This window comes from Hyla sarda, chromosome 2 (assembly GCF_029499605.1).
Source record: "Hyla sarda isolate aHylSar1 chromosome 2, aHylSar1.hap1, whole genome shotgun sequence".
Lineage (NCBI taxonomy): Eukaryota > Metazoa > Chordata > Amphibia > Anura > Hylidae > Hyla > Hyla sarda.
In genome coordinates, this window is record NC_079190.1 from 466717140 (window position 1) to 466739992 (window position 22853).

Consider the following 22853-nt stretch of genomic DNA (forward strand, 5'->3'; position numbering starts at 1 on the left):
AGAAAAGGCCAACTAATATATAAGGGACCAGAGTTGTCCATAACTATGGTAGCACAGAGGGGGGATTATACTATATGGAACACAGAGAGGACATAACTACTATGTACTATATGGGGGCATGTAGAGGGCCTAAAACACTATGGAGGTAACTACTATATAGGGTCACAAAAATGGGCCTAGTACTGGATGGGGACACATAGGGGGCTTAACTACTATCTGAGGGTACAGAGGGAACAGATGGGGAGTTTGTAAAGACAATGAGTGCTGAAAAGAGGAGCCTAAAATGTTTTTTCTTGCAGATTCTGCACATACAAGTTGTGGCTGGGAGAAGTCCCATGTTGTTTACTCAGAGAAGACGATGCCTGTGAGTCGCTGGATATAAATGCACTGTAATTACTTATACAGAGCCTGTCTACAGCTGGTATCTACTGTATATGGAGGATATTGTTCTTTGTATAGTGGATATTATGGAAGATTTAGAGGCAAACCACATGGAAAGAAAGTGGTGGACCCAAGATACAGGTCACTTCTTTTTCATGTGGTTCACCATCTCCCAGTGAAGTCAATGGGAGATTTATTTTTTCTTTCTTTATCTTTTTAAGAGAAATCATCACAGCCATGTAAACAAAGCTGGTGGAAAGGACCAAAGCAGCGAGATTGGATATGTTGAGGATTAAGTGGATGAACATAACTTCCAATTTTTTGTAAGTAAAATCTAGGAATGGATTAAAAAAGAGTGAGAAGAAGAACCCCTCTCTCCATACTCCCCTGTCTTTACTATTTACTCATTGCTTTGGCATCAAGAACTGCATTAAAAAAAATCTGCATCATAAGGTCAAGTGTGAAAGTTCCCTAAAATCTAAAACAAATTTGGGTGACTGATATACAAACCAAAAATAATTTAAAAAGGGGAAAATAATTTTTCACTGCACTGAATACGAATCCCCTGTGGGATCTGTAGTTGCGTTCATATTGTCAGTCATCTTTGCTGCAAACATAAGAGAGGGAAGAAATCATTTGTGACAATCTGAGAGAAGAGGACACTCCAGGTCTTCAATTTGCCGGTGATTTTCAGTGATAACAGTAGATGGGATTCGGTCAAGTAGCCATTAGTTTTATTCATTCCTAGGCAGCAGGCGGCATCTTCAGATGCCCAGAAGACTTTACTGTGTCCAGAACATAATACTTTATTCTATAGGAACCCCAAATTCTGGGGGTAAAAAGATATTCCCAGAATTTAACAATTTGCACACTAGAGCCGTATGTGTCTCACCCCAATGCCTGTTATCCAGCCAGACATTTTGGCCGCAGTCACAAGATATCAAGTTATTGCAGTGGCCACATAGTTGGTGTCACTACATATGAAACGTCAGCACACATGGGGGAGCAGCAATAAAAGACCGAAACAGAGCAGGAAAGGTACTGTCGTGAAATGAAGTAATCTTCAGTAATGTAATCTGTCAATCTTGAGCCATAGTTTGGAGTAGCCATATTGGTCCAGTGAAACAGATGCAAAATCACTGAATGAGACAAGCTTTTGGGAGTCCTCAAGCATTTCTGACCTCATAAGCAGTGAAATCACGAAAAACATTTTCCGTTCATATATTTATTAATTAATCACAAAAAAAAAATTTGTACAAGTTCAAGACATAGAGTAAATATATTGCAAAAGAGTAAAGGATAGATATCAAGACCTGCTCTTGCTCTGGTCTGAGTTGCCTTCCTATATTCTGTAGGTCCCCTGTCCTTGTGACCTGGACCTACACTGGAACCTCCTTATTGTCCCCAGGCTGGGTCAGGGATACAGAGAATAGGGCTAGTACACAGGTACAATATAGCTGCATAAAAAGGTAGTCCCATAGGATAGCATAATACATAAAACCGCAAATGGAAGATTGTTGTTAGGATATCAACATGTGTCAATTAACAAACAGAACCCGTGGGTGTGCCCCAGGGGTAGTATTCAGTATTCGAGAGTATGTGGTTATATACGTGCATAACTTTAGATAGCTTTATGCATATATAGGTGATACCATATACATCCAAAGCGTTTCGCTACTCTATAGCATTACAGGCAGCTCCTCAGGGATACGTAGGAATACTTAGGCGGGAGTCATGTATCGACCCAGGCACAGTAGTTAGTGTGCCTTCACATATATGGCTATGAATATTCCGATGATGTAGAGGATGGGTAGTAGATATATAGACAGTTACTGATGTGGTGTCATAGGGATCTTGTGGATGGGTGAGATAGCCCTTGGCTATTTCCTGGATAGTAGGTGCTTGGTCCCAAGATAGACGACCATAATTCTTGTAATAGCGTCTCTGGAGTAGGGGCACTAGGTCCGGCCGGATGTTCTCCGAAGATGCAATGATTACAAGATACCACCAAAAAATTGTAACAGCAACACAAAAGTAATGAAAATGTACAAAAACTTTATTAACAAATCCATATTATAAAACCATTAATAAGCAATGTAGCATTAGAACAATGCACAGAGCTGGATAGACGAAGAGTAGTACAGGCAAAGTTTAAGATATGAATAAAAGGCATCTACATATGAGTAACATCACAAAAGGAAAAACTTGAAATACAGGTATATAAGGAGTAGTACCCAATAATAGATGATGCATAAGAATGGAAGAAATAATAACCAATGCAGAGCCATGTACCACTTGCACTTACCCCAATGCTCTCGGAAGATGCAATTACAAGATCTCACCCTAAAAATATGTGGAGAAGATAATGGTATCAGGCACTGTCCGCGGTTTGTGTGCTCAGACCAGGGCAGGAGCAGGTCTAGATACCTATCCTTTACTCTTTTGTGGCTGCTCTTAAAATATATCTATGTACAATGCATATATTTACTCTATGTCTTGAACTTATACAAATTATTTTTTATACACACACACGATCTCCGGGCAGCTCCCGGCATTCTGTGTCGTTGTGACGTCATGCCACGCCCCCTTGTGACTCCATGCCACGCCCCTTCCATTCATGTCTATGGGAGGGGTGTGACAGGCGTCATGCCCCCTCCCGTAGACATGAATGGAGGGGGCGTTGTGTGACGACGGAATGTCGGGAGCTGCCCCGAGATTGCAGGGGGTTCCAGCAGTGGGACCCTCGCAATCAGACATATTATCCCCTATCCTTTGTATAGGGGATAAGATGTATAAGGCCGGAATACCCCTTTAAAAACTCCAGAGCTCTGGGTACCTGTTACTAGTCCCAGCAAGTCACTAAATTAGCTTTCGTAAACGTGTTTTACTCGAGATTCCCTCAGAAAGGTGAGCTCATAATTAGAGATTGGGGGATGTAACCTGTGTGTTTTCTGCTTATGAGCTCAGAAATACTTATAACCTGAAAAAGGGAGGACTCCCGAAAGCTTGTCTCTACAAAATACTGTTAGTTCAATAAAAAGGTATTAAAAGAGTCTGCAACCTTCTATGAAATTCAAAGATCTGGTGCAACCAATTGTCTTCACAAGTTAAATATTGCAAATAGGGTCCACCTGTCTAAAATGTAATCATTACTGCATTACTGAACAAACCACAGAATGAAGACCAAGGAGCTAACCAAACAGATCAGGGATAATGTTGTAAACTATTGGAAACTTTTACCCAAGGTGCTTGGCGATGGTCTTGTAGCCCATCTGCCTTGTTTAGGTCTACAATCTTGTCCCTGACATCCTTGGACGGCTCTTTGGTGTTGGCCATGGTGGAGAGTTTGAAACTGATTGATTGCTTCTGTGGACAGGTGTCTTTTATACAGGTAACAAACTGAGATTAGGAGTGTTCCCTTTAGGAGAGTGCTCCTAATCTCAGCTTGTTACTTGCATAAAAGACACATGGAAGCCAAAAATATTGCTGCTTGGTCAAATTTATCTAGTATATGTAAATCAATTCATAGCTTATTTGAAATGTGTTTTCTGGATTTTGTGTTGTTGTTATTTTGTCCTTCACTGTTTAAATAAATCTACCGTTAAAATTATAGACTAATTGTTTCGGGTTTTTTTTGTCAGTCAACAAATGTACAAAATCAGCTGGGGAGGGGCATTATCTTTACTGTATGGCACTGTCATTTAAATACTCAGTGTATGTTATTTGGTCACTGTAATGTATGTTGCTATTATTTGAGCACTGCATGGTAACATTGTGTGGCAGTGCTACTTACACTCAGTACAGGTGGAGGCACTGCATAGCATTATTATTTGGGCAACTATATAGCACATTTGGCAATTACCAAAGAAACATTCCAATTATTGCACCATTGAAAAGGCCCAGCAATTGACCGACAATCGCTTGTTATCAAGCTGGGATTGTTTGGCCCTAAAATTCATTGTTGGACGAATTCACATTTCCCTGTATAAACAGGGTGTTGTGTAGACAACAATGATGTAATGATTGTGCTGGCAGGTCCACGTGGCTGGCTGTTGAGATCCTGCCCTGGATGCACAATCCTTGAGCCATGTAAAAAGCTTATTGAATGAGCAACCTCTGAAGATTCCTAAAACTCGCTAGTAAGTAGAAACAGGAACTCTACTTGGAATGGTAGGGTACCACAAATGGCACCATTCAACATAATGCTGGTCCTGGCCATATACAGTAACCTATGAAGTTTTTTACTACTCCCTGATAATAATCCACAGAAACTCTAATTGGCTAAGGAGGGTACCACAAGGGGCACCAATTAATGTAAAAGTGGCCCTAGCCATGCAGTGCGGCCTATGAAGCTTCATACAACTTTCTGATAAGTAGCTGCAAGAACTCTACTTGGCAAAAAAGGCCATCACAAAGGGCACCATTCAATGTAAAGCTACCCCTGGTCATACAGAAGAACCTATGAAGTTTGATACGACTCCCTAGTAAGTAGCCACACAAACTATACTTGGTAATGGAGGATACCACAAAGGACACCATTTTAGATAAAGCTAGCACTAGCTATACAGAGTAACCTAATAAAGTAGAAAGAAGCCACACTGAAGGGCACCATTCAATGTGAAGCTGGCCATGGCACTACACAGCAACCAATGAGGTTTTCTACAACTCCTTAATAAGTAAATACTGTAGAGGAACTCTACTTTGCAAGGCACAGTCCTACAAAGGGTACCATTCAACAAAAAGCTAGCCCTGACCATACAGAGAAACCTATGAAGTTTCCTCTAACTCCCTAGTAATTTGCTACAGGAACTCTACCTACAAAAGAGGGTACAACAAATGTCATCATTTAATGCAAAGTTGGCCCTACAGAGCAACCTATGAGGTTTTCTACAACACCCTAGCAAGTAGCCACAGAAACTCTACTTGGCAATGGTGGGTGCCACAAAGGACACCATCAACATACCCCTGGTCCTGGCCATACAGAGCAACACAACCCTAAACTAAAGTGATAGGAATTCTACCTCCATACAACAATCAGCTAATGGCTCTGTTGTGTACACGAGGCTGAATCCTTTTTAACGTGAACAAAGATGAATCGTGGTATTTCTGTAAAACTATGAGAGATGGAATCTAATCTGGAACATTGTAAACATCACACAACTGTATCTCTAATGAAAACATCAGAAAAAAAAAAGGCATCAAAGCCGAGTTACAAAACAAAGCAGTAAAGATAGCAGTTGTGCAGTAATATTATCCTTGTTTAATGAATGTAAATGTAATACACAGGGACGTGCCGGCTCACCTCATCATAAAAAATGTAATCTAACTTGTATTGCTTTTGAGGTCTTTATTGGAACAGAATTTCGAGTGACTTGATGAAGATCTTATTAAGTTGAGGCGGCTTCTCTCTCAGCTCATTATTTAATCTAAATAAAAGGTTTGTCTCTTTCCCTATAGCCACTAATAATTCCCTAACATCATTTTCCAATTACCAATTCGCCCGCAGGATGAATTCTTGTCTCCTAAGTAGATGTACGGGGGCCGTGAACGAGATCGCGGAGGCTGTGTGGAACAAAGAGTTCTGATTAAAAAACTTTTTTCTTTTGGAATCCTGATCAATTGTTCTTCACGGTAAAAAAACACTGTGGCCGAATGTACATGTTATACTGATCCTATTACAATAATAACAAACTTGGATTTGGTAATAAAGCACCCCCGTGTTATGGGGTTCTGCTGTGTAAGATATGGTGCAAGGATTAAAGAAGCATTCCGGCTTTTTTCTTATCATGCAACTTACTATCCCGCCCATTTGTGTTATTCCAGCAAAGCTTCATATTACAGTAACTTGGTCACATGATCACCATGTGAAGACTCGCAGTCTGACTCACACACAACTACTTGCTAATGTGTGCCAGAGGATGTCAGTCCTAAGTCACCTGACTTCCTGTCAACCACAGCATGACATCATCACCTACCAGAGTCTCTCTTTTTAGTTCCCAGACCCCTTCCTACCCAGATCTGTATACTGCTGCTATTGCTATGAGAGAGAAACTTCCCTGCACAGGCAAATGTGAATGCATGTAGTGCATACAGTAGGTCAACCCCTTACTGCATTTGCAGCATAACAAAAATACAAAACAGTTAAAACAGTATAAAAATAATATTAAAGAATAAAACATATAAAGGCAAGGAGCAACTGCCATCAACAGGATGGGGATCTCAGTGGGACAGTGCATATATAGTGTGTGTGTACATGTAATGTGTAACTGTGAATAATTATATGTACAGCAGCACAAAAAGAAAGAAAAAGGGATACCCCATGAGCAGAGTTGAATGTGTCACTTACTTTTAATGGGCTGTATTGTGAGTGTATGTGATACCCCTTACAATAGGTTTAAAGGGGTGCCACAAGCTCGGCTGTGGCACCCCAGACATCTGGTGCACGGAGCGAACTTCGCTCTGTGCCGGATGACTGGCGATGTGGGGCGGAGGCTCGTGCCGTCATGGCCATGCCAGCTCGTGACACCATGACCACGCCCCCTCCCATAGACTTGCATTGAGGGGGCATGGCCATGACGTCATGAGCCTCCAGCGCTGCACCCAACACTCTAAACGAATGCCGGGTGCAGCAGAGGGGATAAGATGCCTAGGGGTGAGTACCTCTTTAATATATTTTGTCTCCATTGTCTGAACTTCTGTTTTGCCCTCAACCCTGTGAAGACACCATTTTTATTCCAAGACTGAATTTTGTGGCGATTTATTAATATTTTCATTAAAAAGAATGTAGGCTTTTGTAAGAACAAGCGATTTTCCACTACACTGGAATATATTACTACAAATATACAAATCTCTTTGGATATTGGTTAAAAATGTTGGGCAGCCTCTTCAGTGTTTGTCTTCTCCCTTATCATATTTGTTCATTTTGACTGTGCTGGAAACATGGAATTTGCACTGAACAAATACAGTAAAATTGTTGCTTTCTATAGAAATAATATTGAAAAGAGCGACACCATTATAAATCTGGTTTATGCGAAGAAATATAACCTGCAAGGGCAAAGATTGGATACAAAATAAAACACATAAGGGTCGACGTGACATTTCTCACTCATTTCCATCGTAACCACATCAGAAAAGCACTTTCTAGAGAGCACTCGACTGAAGATTATTTATTGGACAGTAATGGTTATTGCATTTTATAGATGTCTTAGAATATTCGCAGAATGATTTCCAAAAATTCTTGTGGCTTTCTTTGTTCTGAATCGGTTTTATACAGCAATGATATGGGTAGGGCCTCGTAGAGTATCAAACAATTTTGGGATAGTACCATCTGAACTCCAAGAAGAAGAAATGGAACACAGATTCTTAATAAAGTACATGGCTAGCTTGCCTTCAAACATAAGACTACGCTCATATTTACACCTTGGCTTCTAAATTTTAAAGTGTACCTGTCGTTAGAAAAAACGTTTCAATAATATTTAGGCAATACCATTATATGTATATTTGTAATATACATTGGTTAATAAATGTGTATATTCTTGGGTCCCTGCAGCTATTGCCTGTGTGTCTGTGAGGAGACCAAATACAGGAAGTGAGGGCTGGATAGCAGGGCTTTGTACAAGCTCCTGGCTTGTCAATCATCCTGCTGTGTAAGCCGGGGGCATGTCACAGAGCCTCACTGCACAGAGCCCTGCTTGTCCTCAGTGTCCAGAGCCCTGCTCGTCTTCAGTGTACCGAGCCCTGCTTGTCCTCAGTGTACAGAGCCCTGCTTGTCCTCAGTGTACAGAGCCCTGCTTATCCTGAGTGTACAGAGACCTGCTTGTCCTGAGTGTACAGAGCCCTGCTTGTCCTCAGTTCACAGAGCCCTGCTTGTCCTCAGTGCACAGAGCCCTGCTTGTCCTCAGTGCACAGAGCCCTGCTTGTCCTCAGTGTACAGAGCCCTGCTTGTCCTCGGTGTACAGAGCTCTGCTTGTCCTCGGTGTACAGAGCCCTGCTTGTCCTCAGTGTACAGAACCCTGCTTGTCTTCAGTGCACAGAGCCCTGCTTGTCCTCAGTGTACAGAACTCTGCCTGTTCTCAATGTGCAGAGCCATGCTTGTCCTTAGTGTACAGAGCCCTACTTGTCTTCAGTGTACAGAGCCCTGCATGTCCTAAGTGTACAGAGCTCTGCTTGTCCTCCTTGCACAGAGCCCTGCTTGTCCTAAGTGTACAGAGCCCTGTTTGTCCTCAGTGTAGAGCCCTGCTTGTCCTCAGTGTACAGAACCCTGCTTGTCCTCAGTGTACAGAGCCCTGCTTGTCCTGAGTGCACAGAGCCATGCTTGTCCTCAGTGTACAGAGCCCTGCTTGTCCTCAGTGTACAGAGCCCTGCTTGTCCTCAGTGTACAGAGCCCTGCTTGTCCTCAGTGTACAGAGCCCTGCTTGTCCTGAGTACACAGAGCCATGCTTGTCCTCAGTGTACAGAGCCCTGCCTGTCCTCAATGTACAGAGCCCTGCTTGTCCTCAGTGCACAGAACCCTGCTTGACCCCACTGTACAGAGCCCTGCTTGTCCACCCTCACATCCTGTATCTGGTCTTCTGGTAGAGGGTGTGATGCAAAGGGCAGATGAAATTACCCTAGGGGCAGATGGCATTAACCCCTTGTATTTGTGACGCCAAGGTGTGGTTTATCCTCAATACCCCTGAAGGTATACCGCTAGATCCTGGGCTAGGCACGGGGGCAATAATGACTCTGACGCCAAGTTACGGATAACGGTAGCTTTACTGAGGGTAGACAGATGGTAAAGTCTATACAGTTCAGCCAGGGCCCACGGAGGGGACCAGTGACTCAGAGACCTTAAGGGTTTGCTGGGACTTGTAGTAGACGGGGGCAATTTAATGCAGGCCACGTTGACTTGACAAATTGTGACTGTGACTGACTTGACTGATGACTGACAATACTGAGACTGTGGCTTACTTGTAGCTGCTTGTGGCTGCAGACTGGACTCCTATGACTCTGGACTCTCTAGGACTCAACTTGAGAGCTAGCTGGGATCACCTGGTCACTGGTACCTCCTGGGTAACAATCACATGATATGTCACATGGTAACCAATCTTAAAGTGACAACGTTTTCTGAACACATTACGTGGTATAATACATTAGAAACATATTTACATGGGAGGTCAAATGCAAGGGGGCCCAGGAGACACTGTAGGGAGGCTGCCTGACAGGGCAGCAAGGGTATGGGGTAACACCTCCCGTACTGGGCCACCACAGTCTCCTCACAGAAACACACAGGCAATAGCTGCAAGGACAAACATATACACATTTCTTAACCAATGCATATTACAAATATACATATAACTTTATTTTCCACATTATATAAAAAGTTTTTTGCTAATGACAGGTACACTTTAAGAGGATACAAAAGATAACAAGGATATTCTATGGACCCCCCAATGATTTAGTGTGGTCTCTCTACTTCAATCTTCATGTATGTCAATGCATGCAATGCTATACTTCTTGTCAAATTGGACAGAATTTGCTTTGCAGGTGGTGAATGGGGCACATTGTGATAGGGCAGGTTCTGCTGGAGCCAGTAGTCCAACTCATTTCAGCAAGAATGATGCAGGTGAAATGTGTGGATGGTTGGAACCTAGTGTCTCCCAGAGCTACCACTGTAAAATATTCCGTCTATACCCCCTGGGGCACCTCCCAACTAATAGTGTCTTTGCCAGTGGTGTTAAATGTGTTCAGAGGTGTTGGAGCATAATAGGTAACTTACTAAATGTCTTCTACATAGTGGAAACACATCTCTAGAACAGTTCAGTAGATAAGTACGTAGTAATTAGATGGCAAATGGTAGATAGTGCAACAAAAAGAGTCAAAGCGATGGCAACTGCAACCAATCCCCATAGCCTGGGGGGGGGGGGGGGACACTTCCCAAAGTACAATCGGTCCCGAAAAAGCAAGTCTTCATACAGCTCTGTAGATTGGAATTTCCCAACCAGAGTGCCCTGAGCTGTTGCAAAACTACAACTCCCAGCCTTTGGCTGTCTGGGCAGGCTGGGAGTTGTAGTTTTTCAACAGCTGGAGGCACCCTGGCTGGGAAACACTGCTGTAGATTAAAGGGGTATTCCAGGCAAAAACCTTTTATCCCTTATCCATATTTCTATGCGGGTGCTGAATCTCCAGTTCCGGAAACCTCCGGGTTTCCGGGACTGGGGACGTGACGTCACGCCACGCCCCCGCCATTCATGTCTATGGAAGGGGGCGTGACGGCACGTCCCCAGTCCCGGAAACCCGGAGGTTTCCGAAACTGGAGATTCAGCACCCGCATAGAATGCAGGTGCTGCAGGGAGATCGCGGGGGGTCTCAGCAGCGGGCCCCCCACGATCAGACATTTTATCCCCTATCCTTTGGATAGGGGATAAAATGTTTTTGCCTGGAATACCCCTTTAAAGAAATAAAAGAGTTGTGACTCTTAGAAGATAGAAGAAAATGAACTAAAAAAAAAAAAACTGATCACCATATAAAACCAAAATTTTGTAGTTTTTTTAAACAACAATTTCATGTGACAGATAAGTACAAACAAACCTGTGCATTATGTAGTCGTACAATTCATTTATTTCTCGGACATCCACCTTAGCACGCTGTATCTGTATTGTCGTATCACATAACATTATAACACACATCTAATACATTAACCTATCTTGTCTTTGTACCTTTGTACCACACCTTGTGTTATGTTGGCTTCCATCTTTAGTTTCCATGACAACAACGTATCTACACTAAACGTCAGAGAAACGACAAAGCACTAAAACAGAAACCAGGCTTCAGTATAGTTTTTGAGTAACACTCGGTTTCCATGGTTACTTTGATAAACTTTTTCGAGAAACAAAGGTTTGGGTTTCAATGTGTAAATGTCTCGGGCTGGCAAAAGGCGTCTGCGGATCCTGCGGTTTATAAATCACCTAAATGTAAGTAATTCCAAATAAATGTAACTCTGTGGAAATTACTGGCCTGTCAGCCGCGAGAATTCATGGATTTTAGAGCAGTTCATCCAGGGATTCATAGAAAACATTTCTCAGGAGGATTTTGCAATGGGCATATGCAAGTGTGCAAGCTTCACAATGGAAAACGCATGGCGAAAAACAATGCCAATGTAGTGCCTGGGTGAGAACGTGGTCTTCTTTGTTGTCCTGTGTGGATTATCTATTGATGATGATGTCGTGGTGATCGCTCCAGTGGAATGTGGAATCCATGTGATCTTGAACGAGAATGTTTTATTGCATGTGTTTCCGAGTGTCAATAGGATGTTTCATTCATCTGTTTAAAGGGGTACTCTGCTGCCCGAGCATTCGGAACATTGTATTCCGAACGCTTGGAGCAGGCAGCAGGGGTCGTGACTTGACTGCAATGCCCCCTCGTGATGTCACGCCACGCCCCCTCAATGCAAGTCTATTGGAGGGGGCGTGGCATCACAAGGGGGCATGGCCATGGCATCACAACCCCCACCGCCAGCACCCAGCATTCTAAACGAGTGCTGGGTGCTGCACAGAGATTGCTGGACACCCCACGATCCTTTGAATAGGAGATAAGATGTCTAGGGGCGGAGTACCCCTATTTTTTTTAAATCAACTGGTGCCAGAAAGTTTAACAAATTTGTATATTACTTCTATTTAAAAATCTTAGTCCTTCCAGTACTTATCAGCTGCTGTATGCTCCAGAGGAAGTTCTTTTATTTTTGAATTTCCTTTCTGTCTGACCACAGCGCTCTCTGCTGACACCTCTGTCCATTTCAGGAACTGTCCAGAGTAGGAGCAAATCCTCATAGCAAACATATCCTGCTCTAGACAGTTCCTGGCATGGACAGAGATGTCAGCAGAGAGCACTGTGTTCAGACAGAAAATTTATCCAAAAAGAAAAGAACTTCCTCTGGAGCATACAGCAGTTTAGAAGTACTGGAAGGATTAAGATTTTTGAATGGAAATAATTTACAAATCTGTTCAACTTTTTGGCATCTGTTTATTTAAAAAGAAATGTTCTCTAGTGGAGTACACCTTTAAGGATAGGGCTACTTGGCAGGGCATGAAGATCGTAATGTGATGTCCCACCTATTGATGTTGTGACATGATGCTACTGTATTTGATAATGCGTATTAATTGCAGCTGCATATTTGATGCTGCTGCATATTTTGCTACCCATTGACTTCGATGGGTAGGAAAATATGTAGTAATATCAAATAAGCAGCTGCATCAACTATTCAGCTGCCTCAAATACGCTATGTGTAATTATACCCCAAAGGATTTTTGGTTGCATCTTTGCCAGCATTGACCCAAATGCAAGTCATGTGAGGCTACAACCTGCTTGAGACTTTTCTGTGTGGTTTGGCTTCTTGGCGTTATTTGGCATTTTTTACAGCCATAACATGACTATAACAAAGTCATGTGACAGCAAGTAGCAGACAAGTCACACAAAACATTAGGTCACACAACACAGGTTGCCATGGAGTCTTAGCCTACAGTGGGGCAAAAAAGTATTTAATTAGCCCCCAATTGTGCAAGTTCTCCCACTTAAAAAGATGAGAGTGGCCAGTAATGTTCATCATAGATATACCTCAACCATGAGAGACAGAATGAGAGAAAAAATCCATATAATAACATAGATTTTTAAAGAATTTATTTGCAAATTATTGTGGAAAAGAAGTATTTGGTCACGTACAAAAAGCAAGATTTCTGGTTCTGACAGACCTGTAACTTCTTCTTTAAGAGTCTCCTTTGTCCTCCACTCGTTACCTGTATTAACCTGTTTGAACTTGTTATCCATATAAAAGACACCACAACCTCATACAGTCATACTCCAAACTCCACTATAGCCAAGACCAAAGAGCTGTTGAAGGACACCAGAAACCAAATTGTAGACCTGCACCAGGCTGGGAAGACTGAATCTGGAAAAGGCAAGCAGCTTGGTGTGAAGAAATCAACTGTGGGAGCAATTATTAGAAAATGGAAGACATACAAGACCACTGATAATCTCCCTCAATCTGGGGCTCCACGCAAGATCTTACCCCGTGCTGTCAAAATGATCACAAGAAGGGTGAGCAAAAATCCCAGAACCACACGGGTGGACCTAATGAATGACCTGCAGAGAGCTGGGACCAAAGTAACAAAGGCTACCATCAGTAACACACTATGCTGCCAGGGACTCAAATCATGCAGTGCCAGTCGTATCCCCCTGCTTATGCCAGAACATTTTCGGACCCGTCTGAAGTTTGCTAGAGAGCATTTGGATGATCCAGAAGAGTATTGGGTGAATATCATATGGTCAGATAAAACAAAACTAAAACTTTTTGGTAAAAACTCAACTTGTCGTGTTTGCAGGAGAAAGAATGCTGAGTTACATCCAAAGAACACCATACCTACTGTGAAGCATGGGGGTGGAAACATCATGCTTTGGGGTTGTTTTTCTTCTAAGGGACCAGGACAACTGATACGTGTAAAGGAAAGAATTAATGGGGCCATGTATCGTGAGATTTTGAGTAAAAACCTCCTTTCATCAGCAAAGGCACTAAAGATGAAACATAGATGGGTCTTTCAGCATGACAATGATCCCAAGCACACTGCCTGGACAAAGAAGGAGTGGCTTCGTAAGAAGAATTTCAAGGTCTTGGAGTGGCCTAGACAGTCTCCAGATCTCAACCCCATAGAAAACCTTTGGAAGGAGTTGTAAGTCTGTGTTGCCCAGCGACAGCCCCAAAACATCACTGCTCTAGAGGAGATCTGCATGGAGGAATGGGCCAAGATAACAGTGTGTGAAATCCTTGTGAAGACTTACAGAAAACGTTTGACCTCTGTCATTGCCAACAAAGGGTATATAACAAAATATTGAGATGAACTTTTGTTATCGACCAAATACTTATTTTCCACCATAATTTGCAAATAAATAGTGGGAGAACGTGCACAATTGGTGGCTGACTAAATGCTTTTTTGCCCCACTGTATATCTTGGTCTTTATTGGATGCCTAGATTCTTAAAAAAGTTAACCCATCAATCAGGGGCATACTAAGGGGGGGGGGGGGGGGCGGCCCGCCCCGGGTGCCGGTCACAAGGGGGGTGCCAGGGGCGGACTGACCCACCACCGCCGCCACCACTACTGAGGATCCAACACACTCGTCCCAGATCCCCAGCAGACAGCGGTGCCTTCTCCTGTGTGCGCGATACTCGCAAATACAGGAGAAGGCGTCCCCTCTGTGTGAGCCACATCTGCAGCTACACAGAGGAGACGTGACCTCCGCCCCCACACAGCACGCAGTACAGGTGCCGGTGACGTCACTCATCGGCGCCTGTACTGTGGAGGAGAGAAGACGCGGGCCCTGCAGCTGAGGAGATCGCTGCGTGGGATATCAGGTGAGCATCCTTTTTTTTCTCAACTCTGCCTATACCTATAGGGAGGGGGGGGGGTTACTCTACATATACCTATGGGGGAGGGGGGTTACTCTACATATATCTATGGGGAAGGGGAGGGGGGGGTTACTCTACATATACCTATAGGGAAGAGGGGGGGTTTACTCTACATATACCTATGGAGGAGGGGGGGGGTTACTCTACATATATACCTATAGGGGAGGAGGGGGGGGTTATTCTACATATACCTATGGGGAAGGGGAGGGGGGGGTTACTCTACATATACCTATGGGGAAGGGGAGGGGGGGTTACTCTACATATACCTAAGGGGAGGGGGGGTTACTCTACATATGCCTAAGGGGAGGGGGGGGTTACTCTCTACATATACCTATGGGGAAGGGGAGGGGGGTTACTCTACATATACCTATGGGGAAGGGGAGGGGGAGTTACTCTACATATACCTATGGGGAAGGGGAGGGGGGTTACTCTACATATACCAATGGGGAAAGGGAGGGGGGGTTACTGTACATATGCCTATAGGGGAGGGGGGGTTACTCTACATATACCTATGGGGAAGAGGGGGGGTGTAGCTGCATATACATATGGGAAAGAGGAGGGTGTAACTGCATATACCTATAGGAAAGGGGGGGTGTATCTGCAAATACATATGGGAAAGGGGGGGTGTAACTGCATATACCTATGGGAATGAGGGGGGGTGTATCTGCATATACCTATGGGAAAGAGGGGGGTGTACCTGCTTATACCTATGGGAAAGAGGGGGGGAGGTAACTCTGCCTATACCTATGGGGAAAGGGGGGTAACTCTGCCTATACCAATGGGGAAGAGGGGGGTAACTCTGCCCATACCAATTTGGGAGGGGGGGGGAATCTGCCTATAACTATGGGAAAAAGGGGTTTAACTCTGCCTATACCTATGGAAAACGGGGGGAGGGTTTTTTTTTTTTACTCTGCCTATACCTACGGGGAAAGGGGGTGGGGGGACTCTGCTGCCTATACCTAAGGAGAAAGGGGGGGGGTTAAACTCTGTTCCTATACCTATTGGGAAGAGGGTTTAACTCTGCTGCCTATACCTACAGGGAAAAGGGGCTACCTAACTTTATACCTGGATGCCTAACTACTTACCTACATACCCAGCTACCTAACTATGTACATACCTGGCCTTCATACAAGGCTGCCTAACTACCTAGCTAGCCCCCTACCTACTTAACTTGTCACCTACCTACATATCTGGCTTCCTGATCTACCTACCTAGTTACCTATTTACCTGGCTACCTACCTACCTGCCCGTTTAGTGTGCAGGACACCAAGGAGGGCATTATTACAGTTTGTGGGCCTATAGATGGAAAGATTGTAGAGGAGGGGAGGGCATTGAAAAAATGCAGAGTCTGTTTTTCCTGCAGATGTTAAGAGATCCACATGGCGGTCTTATCCGGACGGAGAAGAAAAGGAAAGAAGACGCCGCTGATCAGAAAATACGTAATTTTGAGTCCCAAAATGTAACTATAATCACTTATATGGTATACAGATCCTGTGTACAGCTGATATCTACCACCATATGGTCCTGTATATAATCACTTATATTGTATAAGGATCCTTTATAGTATACTGGTCTGTATATAGTGGTTTTATTCAGTACAGTATGGTGGTATTATCCAGTCATTGTGTGGTGGTATATATTTACTCCTTGTATACCAGTATTATTACGTCATGGAAATTTACCTATGTTAAAGTGTTTCTTATATATATAAATTTTTGTTTATTGTGTGTGGGATTTGGGTGGAATAGGGGCGTGGCAGAAGATTGACGAGCTGCAGAGCCTAGTAGGGGCCCTAGCTTTTTTTTGGTCCGTGGGCCCTGAGTGTTGTCAGTCCGCTCCTGATTGGGGGTGTAATTAAGGGGGGGGGGAGGAGGGGGTAAATAAAGAGGGGGAGGGAGGGGGGTGTAATTGGGGGGGGGGGGTGCCAAACAAAGGGTCCGCCCCGGGTGCCAAATGCTCTAGGTACGCCCCTGCCATCAATGGATACATTGAAACCTCTCCAAAAGGCCACCCTTATCCAGATCAGATTTTGTGTGACAGATTTGTGGTCTAACATATATTATAGATTGTGACCACTTTCTTTGAGAAGACCCACAGAAGATCCCTTTTCATTGCAACATTGAATGGTCTTTTCAAATAGGCTTCAGTGAAGTTATATAGTTTAAAGGACCCATCAGTTCCAACATATAACTGTAATGTGTTGATCTAGAGCAGTGTTTGGCAACTTGTCCAGACATGCTGGAGCTCTAGTTTTGCAACAGCTGTAGGCAAACTGGTTTGGAACGACCAATCTAGAGGAAGACAAAAATAAATCCCTTAGGCTGGAATTCCACTTGTTTTTTTTCCCAAAGTTTTTTTCACTGAAAAAAAAAACGCCAGAAAAAACACCAGTGCAATTTCCTGCGTCTGACGTTTTTTCTGGCGTTTTTGCATTTGAGTTGAAAATGCATTTTTGACCTCTTTGGCATCTTTTTTTTCAAAATGTGTTGGGTACCAAAAAAAAAAAAAAAAAAAAAAAAAAAAAAGGATGCAGTAGGGATGGGGAAAAAATTATTTAAGGACATTTTTTCTTTTTTAGATTGTACTTAATTACCGTATTTTTCGTCGTATAAGACGCACTTTTTCTTCCCCAAAACTGGGGGGGAGTTGGTGTGTCTTATACGGCGAATACACATTAAAACCCTGTCCTATCGCGGCGGTCCCTGCGGCCATCAACGGCCGGGACCCACGGCTAATACAGGACATCACCGATCGCGGTGATGCCCTGTATTAACCCTTCAGACGTGGCGATCAAAGCTGACCGCCTCATCTGAAGCGAAAGGGACACTAACCCAGCTGCACCGGGAGGGATCTTACGTGCCTCCTCGGTGTCTGCTCCGTGTCGGGATCTCCTGCATGGCCGGCGCTCTCCTTCATCGTCGCGCACGCCGTCCCATCATCCAATAGGAGTGGCGTGTGTAGCGACATGATGGCGGCGACAGAGAGCGTGGATACCGGGCAGCAGAGATGTTCCGGAGCGTCGGGGACACCTCGGGGATGCGGCGACAGCGATAGAGGGCGACATCCAGGGCAGCGGTGACGGGTCCGGAGCGGCGGGGACACGTGAGTATTACCTCCTACCAGTGGTCTTCAACCTGTGGACCTCCAGCCGTTGGCTGTCCGGGCATGCTGGGAGTTGTAGTTCTGCAACATCTGGAGGTCCGCTGGTTGAAGATCACTGTCCTATACTTTACATTGTATTCTAGATTTTCCTCCTAAAATTGGGTGCGTCTTATATGGCAAAAAATACGGTATTTTTAATAAAGTGTGTATGTGTGTTTCACTTTTTTTTCTTTACATTTTTTAGGTAGTACTACTACTCCCAGCATGGAACAGACTGTTCCATGATAGGAGTAGTAGTACCACCTAAAAAAGAAAGAAAAAAAGTGAAAAACATCCACCCACTACATTTTTATTATTGTCGGCTAAATTTGTAGTGCCCCGCCCGCACACGCATTACTTGATCCCTGTTTAAAAATTAATAAAAATTTTGTTAAATACAATTTTTTCCATCACTACTGTATCTTTTTTATTATTATTTTTGAATGGTACCCTACGAAATTTTATTAAAAAAGGTATCTCCATCACTTTTTTGGATCGCGAAAGTCCAAAAAAGAATAAAAACCGCCTGCAAAAACACCAAACTTAAAACCCACATGAAGCGATTTAGAAAAACTGCCAAGGAGCTGAAAAACGCCAAAAAAAAGAGTGAAAAAACGCCAAAAGGATTTTTAAAAATGTCAAACTGAAAAACTGCAAGTGGAAAAAGAATTTTGCGATTTCTCATTGATTTACAGCTAACATCTGGCCGCAGCGTTCTTTGGCCGAAAAAACGCTATGCGGCAGAATTGGCGTTATTCCCCCCAAAAAAACAAGTGGAATTCCAGCCTTATGAGGCAGGTGCCAACTGCCCGAAACTAGGGAAAAATTTCCTTCCTGACTCCAAATATGGAATGATGATGGTGAAACCTTCTTTCCTCTAGACGTAGAGGATGTCCCCTTGTTATGGTTACAGACCTGGGTATAAAAAGATCGTTAGAAAGATCTCTGTACTGTCCATTCATTTACATTATGATCAGATCGCCCTAAAACGTCTTTTCTCCAAACTAAATAACCCCAAGTGATAACCTGTCTTGGTCCTGTAATCCTCCCATATCAAATTAATTATCTTTGTCGCCCTCCTCGGCATTCTCTCCAGTTTGGCCATGTCCTTATATACAGGTACCCACAATACACAATATGTGGTCTAGTGATTTATACAGAGGCAAAGCTATGTCCCTGTCACAAGTCTCTATGCCTCTCTTGATACATCCCATGACTTTATTAGCCTTGGCAGCCGCTGCCTGGCACTGATTGCTACAGTCGAGTTTACTGTCCAACACTTACAAATCTTTTTTTTTAACCAGTTTTACCCAGTGTTTTATTATTGAGCAGATCATTTTCCTTTTTGTCGCCTTGGCCCAAGTACATAACCTTTGAAGGGGTACACCTGCCCTAAGAAATCTTATCGCCCTATCCAAAGCATAGGGAATAAGATGTCTGCCGCGGGGGTGTGACAAACACGTGTTATGCCCCCTCCCATAGACTTGCATAGTGGGGGCGGGGCATGACGTCACCCGGGAGCGGAGTCCTGAAGTCATGATACTCAGGCCCCTTGGTCGTCACACGGCAGATTCGGAGCTGGCAGCGGGGCGTGCAGCTCCCCGAGGTGGGTGCTGAATACAAGATTGCGGGGGTCCCCTGCAGTCAGACATCTTATCCCCTACCCTTTGGATAGGGGATAAGATGTATAGGGGCTGGAGTACCCCTTTAACCCCTTGGGGACGGAGCACATTATAACCCTAATGATGGGAGCATTTTTGCAAATCTGACCCCATTTTGGAAACTAAACCCCTCACAGAATGTAATAAGGGGTGCAGTGAGTATTTAAACCCCACTGGCGTTTGACAGATCTTTGGAACAGTGGGCTGTGTAAATGAAAAATTTCATTTTTCATTTTTACGGACGACTGTTAAAAAAAATCTGTCAGACACCTGTGGGGTGTAAATGCTCACTGCACCCCTTATTACATTCCATGAGGGGTTTAGTTTCCAAAATGGGGTCACATGTAGGGCGGTCCACTCTTCTGGCACCATGGGAGCTTTGTAAACACACATGGCCTTCTATTGCAGCCTAATTTCTCTCTTTGTATACTCAGAAAAAATGGTGCTCCAAATTTTAAGAGGCTTTTTTACTATTACCCCTTGTGAAAATGAAAAATTTGGGGTAACACCAGCATTTCAGGGAAAAAAAAACAACAACACATTTTCAATTTTCATGTCCAAATTTAACGAAAATTTGTCAAAGACCTGTGGGGTGTTAAGGCTCACTATACCCTTTGTCATGTTCCTTGAGGAGTGTAGTTTCCAAAATGGGGTCACATGTGGGTGGTTTTTTTTCCGTTTATGTCAGAACTGCTGTAACAATCAGCTACCCCTGTGAAAATCACCAATTTAGGCCTCAAATGTACATGGTGCACTCTCACTCCTGAGCCTTGTTGGTCGCCCGCAGAGCATTTTACGCCCACATATGGGGTATTTCCGTACTCGGAAGAAATTGTGTTAGAAATTTTGGAGGTCTTTTTCTCCTTTTACCTCTTGTGAAATTGAAAAGTATGGGGCAACACCAGCATGTTAGTGTAAATTTTTTTTTTTTACACTAACATGCTGGTGTAGCCCCCAACTTTACCTTTTCATAAGGGGTAAAAGGATAAAAAGTCCCCCAAAATTTGTAACGCAATTTCTCCCGAGTACGGAAATACCCCATATGTGGCACTAAACTGTTGCCTTGAAATACGACAGGGCTCCGAAATGAGAGAGTGCCATGCGCATTTGAGGCATTTGCAATAGGGGCGGACCCAGATAAAAGGATGTGGCTTGTCTCCACCAAAACCCTACAGCAGTGTTTCCCAAAGAGGGTGCCTCCAGCTGTTTCAAGACTCCCAGCCTGCCAGGACAGTCAATGGCTGTCCGGCAATACTGAGAGTTGTTGTTTTGCAACAGCTGGAGGCTCCGTATAGGAAACACTGCCGTATAAGACGTTTTTCATTTTTATTGGGGGGGGGGGGACGTGTGAGGGGGTATATATATATATGTAGTGTTTTACTTTTTATTATGTGTTAGTGTAGTGTAGTGCTTTTAGGGTACATTCACATGGGTGGGGGTTCACAGTGAGTTTTCCGCTGGAAGTTTGAGCTGCGGTGGAAAATTTTCCACAGCTTAAACTTGTAGTAGGAAACCCACTGTAAACCCGCCCGTGTGAATGTACCCTGTACATTCACATCCCCCATGTGAATGTACAGGGTACATTCACACGGGCGGGTTTACAGTGGGTTTCCTACTACAAGTTTAAGCTGTGGAAAATTTTGCAAACCTTCAGCTGTTGCAAAACTACAACTCCCAGAATGCACTGACAGACCGTACATGCTGGGAGTTGTAGTTTTGCAACAGTTGGAGGCACACGGGTTGGAATCACTGAGCTAGAGTCTGTTTTCTGTCAGTGCATTCTGGGAGGTGTAGTTTTGCAACAGCTGGAGGCACACGGGTTGGAATCACTGAGTTAGGAAACAGACTCTAGCTCAGTGTTTCCCAACCAGTGTGCCTACAGCTGTTGCAAAACTACAACTCCCAGCATGCACTGACAGCCGAAAGGCATGCTAGGAGTTGTAGTTATGCAACAACTGGGGAAGAACAATTTGGAGACCGCTAAGTAGTGGTCTGCATCCAACAAATGGTTAAAGGGGTATTTGTGCCCGCCTCAAAGAACATAGTTAGGTGGGTCAGATGAGCCCATTTTCAGGATACATTCAACTATGTGGAGAGCTCCTAGTGGGGTATTCTGGCTTTAGACATTTTATCCCCTATCCAATGGATAGGGGATAAGATGTCTGATCGCGGGGGGCCTGCCGCTGGGATCCCCCGCAATCTCCCTGCAGCCCCCGGGACTGGAGACGTAATACCACATCACGAGGGGGCGTGGTATGAGGTCACTTCTCCAGTCCCGAAAAAACTTCCAGTTTCCGAGCCTGGAGATGCAGATCCGCACAGGGAGGTCGCGGGGGGCAATCAGACATCTTATCGCCTATCCTTTGAATAAGATAAAATGTCTAAAGCCGGAATACCCCTTTAATAACACATTGCATGGCTAGATGGCTGTGTACCATTTTTATCACTAGAGACTGCTGTGTAAATCTTTTAGGCTAGGTTCACATATATCAGGTATCCGGCATAGTTTTCCTCCAGCGTGCACCTGATTCCATTAATTTCCATGGAACAGTTCACAATCATCCAGTGTCTCAATTTTGACGTTGGATGGTTGGACAGGCCATACAGCATCGTACAGGGGAACACAGCTTGCTGCGTTCCCCTGTCCGGTGCCAGAAACAATGGACGCCGGATTCCATACAACTGATGACAACTGATGCACGTTGTCATCAGTTGCTGCATCAGTTGCGTTGAGATTTAGGCTGAGTTCACCTATGCCGCATGCCGGACATATGTGAACCCAGCCTAACAGAGATTTCTAAGAGCTCCAATGTTCAAGAACATAACACATATCTGGGTGCAAAGTCTGTAAACCATGAAGTAAGGAATAGCTGCCATAAGGGCCTGAGCCACATGTCTACAGAGGAGTGGACTCTAGGCAAAGTCCTGGGAAAAAAGTGTGGGAACTCACCCATGATTTCCACTTAAAGGGGTACTAGACATCTTATACCCTATCCGCTGCTGGGGACCACCACGTTCTCCCTTCTGCACCCGGCGTTCATTTAGAGTGTTGGGTGCAGCGCAAGAGGCTCATGACGTCACAGCCCCTCAATGCAAGTCTATGGGGGGGGGGGGGGGGGCGTGACGGCCATCATGCCCCTTTCCATAGAATTGTATTGAGGGGGCATTAATGTGACGTCATGAGCCTCTGCCCCGCATCACCAGTCATCCGGCACGGAGCGAAGCTCGCTCTGTG